We start from the raw sequence: 12,518 nt of genomic DNA, 5'->3' as shown, positions 1-12,518 counted from the left end.
CCGCTTCCATCAGGCCTGGCCGTGCCGCGCTGCCGTAAGCCGTAGGGCTGCGAAGAGGGCAGCTGTAACGCTTGCCCCGTTATCTAATCCCTCGCGCGAGCCGCCGTGCACACGAGCCACAAGTTAATATACCGCCGAGAAGCCATGGCAGCTTGGCTTGTTATTCGCAAGGAAAAACAATCCCTATTGGCAGCTGAATAGACAGCCCCTCGGGGGACCAATTACTCTCTTTTGTGCTGTACAAGCTGCAGCAGGCTGCTGCCAGCTCCCCAGGGAGACACTCCGCTGGGCTTCGCTAACAGGAGCCAGCCCCATCCTCAAGACACGAGTTGTTCCTCGTGTCAAAACTGCTGCTAATGACACAATTAACTAACTGGGGACTACTGAGAAGCTCTTAATTAGGTAAACACTGCTCGGTGAAAAATGAGTGCCCAGTTTTAAGTGTCCTGGTTCGTGTCAGATTGCTAGGAGGTGAAGCCTCCAGGCGAGAATGAAGAACCTGCTTGAAGGTTTAATTTAGGTGATAAAGCTATAACTCTGCTGGGAATTCCTTTTAATGCAGATTTAAAATAGGTGCTAGAAACAGCTCAACACTTCACAGAGACACCCTGGAAGCATTTAAAGTATTTTGTTGCCCATACAGAAAAGATTACTTACTTAACCAGAGCAGCAGCAGCGCAGAAGCTGCTGTCTAATTTTAAGTGGATCAGCTGGGAAAATCTCACAGACAAAGCCCACAGGGGAAGCTGCAAAGCATCTTTCATATAAGGAGCCTGATGCGATGCATGGCACTCAGAGAGCAAACCTAGGACCCCACAGTCTAAACGACTGCGAACTTCATGGATGCCTCACCACAGAATTTGGAAAAAAGACGACAACCATCTTCATGTATTTCTTTTAACCTCGTAGTCTGTTATTACTTAGTCCCGTGTGTTGAAAGAAACCCCACGGTGTTTAGCTGGTATTGGCTGGCTGAAATTTAGACTGAGATTTTAAAGGAAGCCTCAGGGAGTTGAAGTTCAGGTCAGTGGGATTTGGGCCTCTAACTCCCAAAGGCTTTTTCTCAGTTGAATATTTGAATTCTGTCTTTATCTAGGTATTTCCAGGGCCCATTGCTCCCGTTACTGCACTTGGGCCACTGTGAATTCTTTTACTAGATGCCTGCCTACTCAGCGCTATGAAACAGTGAGCAGGGGATGGGATGATATAGGACACTAAGTGCAAAAAATAAAGTAATACCCATGGCAGATATGACAGCTTACTGATGTACCGCAAAGAACTTCACAGCATAATGCTAATTAAAAGAGAACATCAGAAGAGCTCTTTTCAGATATTAGAGGTCAGATATATTATGGGTCAGCAAACAGTATTTTTGTAATGGGTAAATGGGGGTATTTAGGAATTCAAAATCTCTTCTTTCTTAGCATTTTTTACGAGTAAGGTTTACCATCCCTTGCTTAGTCAAGCTTTATTTTAGTTAAGCACACAAAGAAATTGCTGGAGTTTTAGCATTTAGCCATAGAACAAATAAACAAAACAGGCGATTTGCACTAGGCCTCCAGCATGTCCAGATATAATTTCAGAAGACATTATAGACACCAAAAACATGGTTTCAGTCAAACCTGCAGGATACTTGGTTGTTACTTCTGCATATCCACATGAAATACATGTTCAGTGGAGAAAGAGAAGCAGCGCACTCTCTTAGATACCAACAATCTTGCTGCAAATCTCAAGCTTTCTCTGAACAGAGCAGAGACATAGGAATTACTGCACTGCGTTAGTGCAGCGATGTTCCTTATCCACTATCCTGTGTTTAACCGCAGCAACACTAAATAATTTGTAAAGAGTTGACCAAATTCTGTAGTGATTATTTATAGAATTATCTGCATATATGGGAACTTCCTTTCTACCCATGCTTATTAGTCACTGGTGCATGCCCTGAAGAACATGAAGTTAATGGAATACCCTTACCAATATGCACATGCTTTTCAAAATTAGTTATCTTAGTATCAGTGTAAGAGCTTGATCCTTTTCACCAGTAGACCTGTTAAGTTTCATGATACTCCAGTGGTACCTCTGCTTAATGGAGATACGGAAATGGTTTGTTACATTTTGTCTTTGATTCTCAGTGTTTGTTGACTGGCTCTTGTGTTACAGGAAATAGAGAAGTACTTTACCTACCGTCACTCATTATTAAAGATAGCTGTTCTCTTGGTCCCATTATTTCCTTTGCTGACAAACTCTGACAGAGTATCATGTTTAGTGTTTGGAAAGAGATGTTTCATTGCTGAATTCTCTGATGAAGACAGATTCCAGAAAATATTGTAGAAAAATCTTTTCTTCAATATCTTTATTAACCTAGATTTATTCATTGACTTCCCAGGAATCTGTCGGAACTACTGTTTTGTTCTTGGACAAGTTTTTAACATATCTGAAGACTTTGTAATGTCACAGGTATTTTTTTAAATCTTTATTTACCTGTTCTCTTCCCTCAGCTTGTCTCCTCCTTCTCCTTTCGATCTTTAGAATTTACCTGTGTTTGTTTATGTTGTTTCTTTCAGCGGCACTAGATTCAAAATTTCCGTTTTCTGGTGTATACCAGCGCGATTTGAATAACATTTTGAACTTTGCCATTGAATCCGATGTGTGCTGTTTTATTTATTGTCCTCTGTTTTATTTATTGTCCGCATACCTTCTGTGGCTCTTCTTACGGGTTGTGTGGAACATGCACTTTTTCTCTCTGCTGAGTCAAAGGATTTAAATTTCCTTCTTTTTGACTTTAGGGTCTTTCTCAACCGCTTCCTCCATTTTTAGAAAACCCCCCTCTGAAGTTCACTTTTACCAATGTAGTTTTGGGGTATGATTCTTCCCTTGATGAGGTAGAATTGAAGTATGTTCTGGTTACTGTTGTTTTTGACTTAACTGGAACTGTTTATCAAGTCAAAACTAGTTGTGCCATGGAAACAGTTTTTTTCTAAGCAGCAGCTCTTTTAGGTATAGAGAATTTCCTCTCATATTAGCCCAGCCTGTATGTGGACAGCTGAAGCCACCACATACCGTCGCTCTTGACTCAGCTGCCTGCCTGATCTTCCTCAATACTGCGAGTTCCCTTGTCCACACCATTACTGGGGTAAACCAACATAGTTTTTTCAGGACTGCCTTGTTGTTTAATAACACATTTGACAAAAGCTAGCCTTCAAACTTGCTGTTCCATCTAGAGGTGGCCTGGTTGGAAAATTTCCAAAGTGAATCTTTCTTGGTGGAAACAAGAAATGAAATGAATGTAGTGACCAAAATGAAAAGACTGTAATGACATTGCACAGCTGTAGGCATCTGATTAACAGGGAACAATAGGTTTCTTTTCTTTCTTGCTGTTTCCTCAGTTGTCTTCTCTAGATGCAGGAAAGAGAGGAAGGTGAGAGTAAGTATCTCCCTCTTTTAAAAATGTGGCAGTTAATAAAACTGAGTAGCTCAACTTAACTAAGAGTTGGTTGTTGTTGTTAACTAGGCCTATTTTCTTCCTCTCCCTTAGCAGAACGAAAGAGAAATGTCTAGGCTGTGCATGGAAATCTCTTTACTACAGTGTGAGATTGTATTTCATCCTGCAAATGGCTTACAGTGCTGGGAACTCAAACATCAGTTCTGGATTCATTAGTACCCCAGCACTTCCTAGGGTGCCTCAGTAGAGAATTATTTCAATTTACTATGCAGAACATAATCTGATTGTAAGCCAGTTGTCAACACATGCCGACTAATAAACAACAATTCAGTGTAGCTACACATAATCAGAAAGGCTTATTAGTATACACTTACTTGTAGATGCAGTCCACAGACTACATCAGTTTATCTCCTGCAGCTCTTCTGCTTTAGTCTCGTGTGAAAGAAACTTCAGAAGTTCATTAGTTCACTGACTGATGAGCCAGTATGTCCCAAAACGAGCGTTGGCAAGCTGGTCGTTTAATCCTTGATTGAGCAAAATCCTTCAGAAAATGCCTAGTGGTGGTGGAACTCCAATGCTCGCCGGCTTAGGACACTAGTGAACTACTTTGAACCTCATAGCTATTTTGGAGGAATTTTTTTCTGATCTTCAAACGCAAGCTAGGCCGGCTGACTTGGCTTTCAGTAAGTTTGAACGAATGTTTCAATGGTAACAGTTACATTTTTATATCATGGCTGCATCATTCTAGGAGGTAGTAACTTCAACCATGACAGTTTGAGGGGGATTTTCTCATCTTTTGGAAGAAGAGATTTTTTTTCTCCTTTACACGCGCCAAAGCCATCAACTGTTCTATGGCTCTAAAACCAAAACCGCAATTACAATGTTTATTTTAGGACACTAGCTTGTGTTACCAGTTTAGAGAAGATGTGGTTAAGCTAGCAGTCACTCACTTCTACTGCTTGCAATTTTATGTTGCACATTTGTATAAAATCTGTTACCAGAACAACAGAAAGTTTCTGTTCTAGGAGCACAGATGATTGATAATGTGAGGCAAAGTCAATATAAGTTCTACATTTCAGTTTGTCAGGTCTTTCCCACTCGGTTTATGGCTTAAATATAGCAAGACTCTTCCTTGAAAAATGAAAATAAATAAAAGGGGCATCTTAAAATGTCACCGCAAGCGTGCTCCTCTTGTCTTGGCAGATGCTAAGAAATAACTGGCCATAGAAAGGGTGAGCATAGGAAATGAAGCAGAATTGTCACTTCCTGCTCTGACAGTTGGGCTTGGTAACGTGGCTGTTCATGTTTTCGTGGCTCTAAGAGAGCGTAGTGGATTTTAATTGCAAACAGGCACTAGTACCAAGTCCTGAGTGTGCTTTTTAAAATGAAGATGTTGCCTCAAAAGCTGGGCTTTGGACTCTTCAGCTTTTATAGCTTAGATATTTTGAAAATTTTGTCTGTGGTCTGACTTGATGGCTCTGCCCTGTGCTCAGTCATTTGCTGTTGTGAAAAGCAAATACAAAACTGAGCCACTCTGATCTGGCAGCACTTTACATTCATTTTGCTGAGAAGTAAATGACTAACATGTAGGACTGAGAAATTCAGTCTGCTGCGCAAGGATGTAGTTAAAAAAAAAACACTACCACTTATAACTCAAAGCATTTTGAAGCATGTGCAAATTTTAGTGTGGTGCTTTCACATAATTGGAAAAGCCTTTTTCACAGCCGCTGTGCCCTTAGCTTGACAAACAAGTGGCACCTAATGCCATTCACCAGTGATGGAGTAAATTTGCTTAGTCGTGTCAAGGAAAAGACCGTCCTGAGAGTTGCAGATCAGCTTTAGCCTGCTTGCGCTCTAACTTTCAATTCAGTGAGGCAACAATGGCACAGAGAAAGAGGTGCTGAGAGCAGGGAGTCCTAAGGCCTGCGCTCTGCTCATTGCTTAGTTTAGCGATCACAGGTATGTGACATTAATGGACAAGCTTTCAAACGCCAGCAGATGTTTTTGCAGGAACATAGTTTATGCCCAAATATTACCGCAAATGACACATGCGATTCACTCAGTGTATCTCACTGCCTAAGACAGTCCTTCAGTAAAAAGAGCTGGAGAAGATGAACCTCCCAGGCCAAAGGAAAAGGAGGAAGGACACCCAAACAGCTATGGACTTCAGTCTGAATTTTGGTGCCTACAGAAAAGATGGGCTCTGGTGCCTTAGTCTTAAAGCCATAGGCAAGGTCCCAGGGAAGCTGAAAATAAGAAGATTATCCCTTGCTAACGCAAGGTGAGACTAAACCGTTAGCTATCATCAGGCTGAATTTGGTACTATGTGTGGCTCTGCCACCGCAGGAGGAACAGAAAGGAGGAACCGAGGCAAAGGGATCAAAATCTTCTCTCGTGCCCCCTTAGCTGTGGGGAGCAGGGGAGTTAACGTCATGTCTTTCGAGGGGTGTCATCCACCTTCCCCTACCCTGGACCTTGCCAGTGAAGGAGGGTGCAGAGCAGGGACACTACCCGCTGCCTGTTCCTGTTGCCTCTGTTTTCACGGGAGACCGTATGTCGAGGAGCCTCCTTTCCCCTCGCCATGCAGAGCCAAGCTAGGTAGCTCGGTGGTGGCAAAGGCACAGACGACTTGGCTTAGAGCTCATCTCTGTGGCTTCTTCTAAGACAGTCGTAACTCACCTGTAAAGCATATGACAGTAAAGCTCCAACCCTTTTCCACGTTTTCTGAATAGCTACCGCCATTGATGACAGTTCAGTAACAGTAAATGCGTACCAAGGAGCTGATTCAACTGTTTACACATGAAGTGAATGGGAATTTGTAAAAGGGTGGTTTTGTGGCATTCAAGAAGGCTGAGAAACAAACTACGAGATACAGGTGGGTGTGCAAGTGCGTAGTGACAAGTGGCTGAAAACATGCTGTTCGGTGGCAGAGAGGGAGTTTCTGCTGAGACCTTGAGGACAGAGAATGCAAATGAAGAGGGTTGAGGTGAACCAGCAAAGGATATATAATATATATAATACCCAGCATCCTGAAAGTCACTTTAGCAAACAGAAGACAACAATTAACAGGGATTTTGCTGGAAGGAAATAAATGAAGAAGGAAAGAGTTCTCATTAGGATTAGGTAACAGGCAAGAAAAATGTAATAGAAACCAAATGAGGATAAAGAAGAAATGGAAAAGAATTAAGTTTCTGGGACAGACACTAAAAACAGTCCAGAGAAATTCATCTGCTCTGTTTGGAAAAAGAGATCAAGGATTAAGTAATTTAAAGGGCTGGTGAATCATTTGTAGTGAATAATTTATTTTGTGAATGTGGCCTCATTTTGTGCTTAGAAATTGTCTGCAAGCAGATTACAAATTAATTGACATGCATTTGCTGACTGTTTATGAATAATATTTGTGCAGTTCACCTAAATTCTTTGGAAAATGCAGTCTTTAATCTGCTCTGACTTTGGTTAGCTAAACAAGTAACTTATTTCTAGTTTTCTCCTTTCTTGCCTAATGAGCATTGTTCCTTATCCCGAGCTTAAATTACTCACCGAGCCTGGCAGCATACTAGTTTATATGGCCCCTTCAAGCACTTGAGATCCCCCCTGCTCTGAGAGGTTCTCTGGGCCACTTTAGGGGTTGTTGCTGGCAGGGTTGCTGTCTGTAGAGATGGTAAATCTCATCTTCAGAAGGCATTCAATAGCACTGCTTAATCGGCGGTTCGGAAGTGCACCCTGATTTTAAATCCATTTCCCAGTGAGGGTCTCTGAGATCTGCTGGGGGCTCCCCAGCAGAGAGTGCTGCCGCCAGCGTGTGCGTTGACTAAATGAGCTAGCTTGCACTGGGGCTGCACCCTTGTTCGTGTGAGCGGTGCTTAGCACGTTACAGGGTCGACTGGGAGTATTAGGTGCCAACACATACAGCCAAAGGGAAAAAATAACACAGACATAGATTTCTGATCACACAGCTGTGTTCTTACACTGCCCAAGGAGAAAATCCAAAGCCACAGTACTGCTTATGGTTCTCTTCTCACTATCTCTGAAATAAAGGTTAGCCAAAACATAGGTCTGCCAGGGAAAAGCAGATGCTTGAAAAGGGGGTGTAGGCCTAGAGTTAACACAGCATTTCTACATCTGCTTCATCTTTAACTGTATTTTGCCAACAGGGGTATCTACCCTGTAGTGGGATCTGCTTAATGCTTTGTGATCCAGGTTCTCGCGGAGGTTGATTTTTTTTTTTTTTTGGTAGGACTAGTTTAAAAAAGGTAGCATTCTGAAAGGACCAGGGAGGAAGTTCACAGCTTGATCCTGTTTGCCGTCCAGGAAATATTTTTTACTGCAGTGTTTCAAATGGATCTTTTTGGTGGGAAGGAAACGGACTGCGTGGAGGCATTTGTATCCATGGGGCTCTGTGCGGAAAGAATCTGTGAGTGTTCGGCCTTGTGATGAGACTTACTTTGGCTTTATGAGGGCAGCAGTGAAAGTGATTAGGTACAACATTACGCCGAATTCAGCCTGGAAAAAAAAGAATTTGCTTTTCTATTGGGTTTCAGTAATTTTAGAGCCTACTGCTAACTGAAGCAGGTCCAGAAAGTTAGGCACCCACGTTGTTTTCAAGTTAACCGTGCCTCTTTCAGACATCTCAGTTAGAATTTAAATCTAAAATCTTGCCCTGAAATATTTAATTTCAAATGCATTCCACTGTTTCTGCTTCAGTGCAGTACCCATCCAATTAAATCTAACTTACTTAAAAAGAAGAAAAAAAGCACCACATACATTATATTAAATTACTTTCTTGACGTATTTGGGGATTAATAAACAGCAAGAAGCCTATTTAACAACTTGCAACGCATGTGATTTTAACAGCTAAACTTACAATAGCTGTTCTTTCATCTATAAATTAAATGTATAACAAAGCCATAATTAAAGACCTTACCAGCTAAACTTTTCAATAGTTTGTTCTTTGCTATGGACTTTGAAGCACCTTCAACTGGAGCAATGGGAATTCTTCTGGACAATACTACAAGCTAGATATAGCTTGGTTAATTACAAGCGGAGCTTTCACTACTTGTTCATCCTGCCAAAATCCTTATGCATTGCAAAAAAGAAGTGTTTTTCCCTTGTGCTTGCTTACTAATGCTGCTAGAATGTGAATATAAAACAATATCTGTCTGTCTCTCTAGATCCTAGACACGATTATGAGGCTTTCATGCTAATTTCCCTGTCCATTGAGTTAAGACCGGATTAAGGAGGCAGAATTTCTATATGCAGTTAGGGTTCCCTAAATATTTCAAGGTACTGCTCAATGACTAAACGTACAAGGCAGCTATTGTTTAAATATCACAGGGTTCTCTGTCACGGCTTCTTCTCACCTCCTCAGAGTTGGTACAGTACTGATGACTACGGCAATGGGAATTGCACTCAGGGTATCTGAGCATGAAACTGAGCCCAGAAGTAGTATTTGCTATATAACACTATCAAGTGCTCCTGGCACATGGCACACCATGAAATACAGGATCTGAGTGTGGAGAAGTCATCCTAAAAAGTGGATTTAAACCAGTATAAAGAGAGTGCAACACATTCATAAATTGGACTCTCCCAGATTCCTTTCCCTAATACTCAAATAACCCCTTTGTTCAATTTTGGCCTATTTTTTAGAGGCACACAAGTAAATCCAGTGGCTTATTTAAAGACGTAGGGGCCACTTTGGAAAGTCACAGATATAATGCTGGAATGGTGCTGTTGAAGCAGAGACCTGCCCTGTCCAGTCATTTCATATAAAACCTTTCAACATCCAATCACCTTCCTCGTGAAGACTACTCCTACTGGAAGGCTGTTCCACAACCTCAGGCCACTGAGGGCTGGAAATCTTCTGTGGCTTCCAAGCTAAGTCTACCTGTGGGGAGTGTATTTGCATTTCTCCTTCTAGCAACATTATTCTTAGCTAAAATTATGTTTTTTTCCTCCTTGGTATTTACCTCTTCAGGTATTCTCAGAGAGCAAGCACATCCCTTTTCTGTCATTTGTTTCACTAGGCAAGAAGTGACCAAACACGGATAGCTTCTGACATCTTCCTACCCAAGGGACCCTCTGGCCATTCCCCTTTCTCTCCTCACCAGCATCTGCAGGTATGTATTCATGACCATAGCGGAAATGTAGCATACAGTCTTTGTTATACCGAAGAAACCAGATGTGGTCCACATTGAGTAAAAGGTGAGCAGGCAAACACTTTCAGGGAATGGCTACAATGCAAGTCATGAACACAGGCTCCTATTTTTGTCTATATAACCCAGTCACCACACTGATGTATGTGTGCTTGCATGGCCTGCAGGCTGTGCTTGGGTCCTGGGGTAGGTACTGTACCCCATGTGCTGTTGTTCACCACTCCACCCAGCCAAGCATAGTAAGGTTGTAGCATAGCAGTAACACATAGTATTCACACGTGAGCTTTCCTTCACTGGCATTTCCACATTCTTTTTTCCTGTGCCTTTCACCCTATTTCTCTTTTGGCCCTCTTCTCCCTGGAAGATGGACTATTGTCTCCCTAACATTTACTTCTCTGCTCCCTGCTATGAGGACGTGAATGACCATCTTCAGACAGCCAGCTAACCCTGGCTGACCCAAAACATGCTTCCAGTATACAGTCATCTGGCTAGGGAATCACATGCGAGATCTGAGTGGCAATCTCGGGGGAATAAACTGAGCACTGGCATGTTGGCTACAGTAACAAACATATTCAGTATCACAGCTTAGCTTTGACCTTGGTCAGTTGTTCACTCAGAGGATAGGTTTGCAGTGCCAAGACACAATCAAACAAGTCGAAGAACTACACTGAAAGGCAAAGGACGAAAACAGATAATTTGCCAGTATCAAATCAGTTAGCGATGAACGTGTAGAAGTCTGGGATATTGCATTTCTAGGTAGAAAATCCCTTCTGCATCAATGCAGTCTCCCTTGGCCATATGTGGTAGTATCAAAACTGTGCTTGCGCTAAACTTCCCCACAAATGCTTACTTCCTCTTGCAGAAGCCTGAGCCACCCTTTCCCCTACAGGTGTTTAAGAAATGTGAGATGTCACAGAATGGCCCTTGTTCTCCTGCTTCAGAAATGCTGGGGAGAAGTGAACAGCACCAGCATCACATCTCTGCTTGCTGCAGATCCTTGGCACCCAGCACTCTTGCCCCCATGGCTCTCATTGCAGCATCCCACTCCATGGGACAACAGAGCTGGCCTGTCATGCCCCCCAAATAATATCACCATTTCACGTGAGTGCCAAGAAGTGGTGAGACACAGCAGGCTGTTGCGTATGGCAAAAGCCTGCCTGGACTGCCTTGATGCTCAATCAGATCAGAGCCTGTGGGTCCTGGAATAATTCATATGAGCATCCTGCCTCCAACCCACCACTTCTCATTTCAGTACAGGCTTTCTGCTTATGCTAGATTACCAAATGATGTGTCAGCTTTATACTCTTTATACTCCATTTTCTCCAATTTAACTGAACTCCGCACAAAACAGCATCAAGTGCCTTCCTGAAGTCCAGAAACATGAGATCTACTGCATTTCTTTAGTCTGGAAAATCAGTCATTGTCACTGAAGAAAGATAAGAGATGAGTTTGAAGTGATTTAACTTTGGGAAATGCTTATTGATTTTTTAATTTCATTTTCTATTTATTCCTATCTTTAACGTGCCAATAACATATGAAGCTTCAGTTCAGATGCTGAGATCGGAGTAACAGACCCGTGGTTACTTGGACTGCTTTTTCCCTTTTTCAAATATAGGAACTACATTTGCTATTTCCCAGGCCTGTGATACCAACCCAGCACAATATAGTCATTAAAGATCTGTGCTACAGACCCACAATTTCCCATGCAAAATCTTTCGGAGGTGAAGATGGGGAGTATCCTGTTCCCCCAGTTTGAAGGCACGGAATTCTTTGAGCTTTGCTTCTGCCTCAGATATGATCATTTCCACCTCCACCTTCCTTATACTCCTATCAGTCATTCTGCTTTTACCACCACACTTTACATCCTTACTGATATCTGAGGGAAAATACTCGCTGAGTTTTGAGGGTACAGTAGTTACAAATTCTAAGCTGTCCTCACTGAACAGTGCCTTCACTTCTTCTTTCTTTGTTCCTTTTTATTTATGTAACTGAAGAACCTTAAGTTGCTATTTTGATTTGCTTTGCAAATTCTAGCTGAGCTGAGCTTAATTTTTGATAATTTTCATTGTATGCATATACTTCTGACCTTTAAGATATACCTTTTCTTGCTGATGGGTTCCACTTTCCATTCCCTGTTGACACTCTAATTGTTCCTATTGTTCTTTATTGGAGGTGGTTATTTTCGCTAGAAGGAGTATACCCCTTTTCCATATAGTCCCCTCTCGCCTTCTGTTTGCCCCTGTGACCAAAGCAAATTCCAAAGTTTGCATGTTGGAGCATGAACTGCTCAGTCCAGATGGCTTCAGTCAAAGTTCCCTAGCTTTATCAAACTTTGCCTTTTTAAAATAAAGAATCTTATTAAGAGAACTGAATTAATTCCTAATCATTTGACTGAAGGTGATTTTGTACGATCAGATCTTCCAAAATGTCATCAGTATTGACAAAAGGCAGTCAACAATCACTTATACAGAAATCTGTTGACTATCCTAAACAGAATATATGGATCCTACTGTGATTAGTCTAGATCTGAGAAGCTGAAGTTTCCCATAAGAACAATTTCTGGCATTATTTGATTCTAAGAATACTGCGGACATCTCAGTCCATATCACAAGCTGTTTTTAGGGCTCTCCTTGCTTTTTTTCCTCAGCAAGTCCATCAGGACTATAACTTCCTTTCCGCCTACACTTCATCCATCTTTTGTGTTTACATTCAAAGCTCTCCAGGACTGACTCTACTACCTCATACAGAGTGCAGTCTTGATTTTGTTTTGTCCCTAGACGCTGCCATAATTATTAGTCATGTTTATATAATGATCCCATATCATCAGGTTGTTATGACACATTTTATTAATGTGCTGGAATGTCTTTGATGCTCAGTAGAACTGTGAAACAGAATTATACATTCCCAGTGATGTTTTTAGCAGTGGG

General features: G+C 41.8%; 1 long non-coding RNA gene across 1 annotated transcript in view; it reads left to right on the top strand.

Moving 5' to 3' along the window:
• The first annotated feature begins 1,696 nt into the window (after positions 1 to 1,696).
• LOC138061590 (uncharacterized) overlaps positions 1,697 to 12,518 on the top strand; it is a 30,319-nt gene continuing 19,497 nt past the window's right edge. Inside the window, exons 1-2 of the long non-coding RNA XR_011135441.1 lie at positions 1,697 to 2,454; positions 9,463 to 9,555. This is a non-coding gene — a long non-coding RNA (uncharacterized lncRNA). The remainder of the gene's footprint in view (positions 2,455 to 9,462; positions 9,556 to 12,518) is intronic.

Source organism: Struthio camelus, chromosome 1 (genome assembly GCF_040807025.1).
Source record: "Struthio camelus isolate bStrCam1 chromosome 1, bStrCam1.hap1, whole genome shotgun sequence".
In the NCBI taxonomy this organism is placed as follows: domain Eukaryota; kingdom Metazoa; phylum Chordata; class Aves; order Struthioniformes; family Struthionidae; genus Struthio; species Struthio camelus.
Note: the sequence above shows the minus strand (reverse complement) of the source record. Positions and strands in the feature narration are given on the sequence as shown.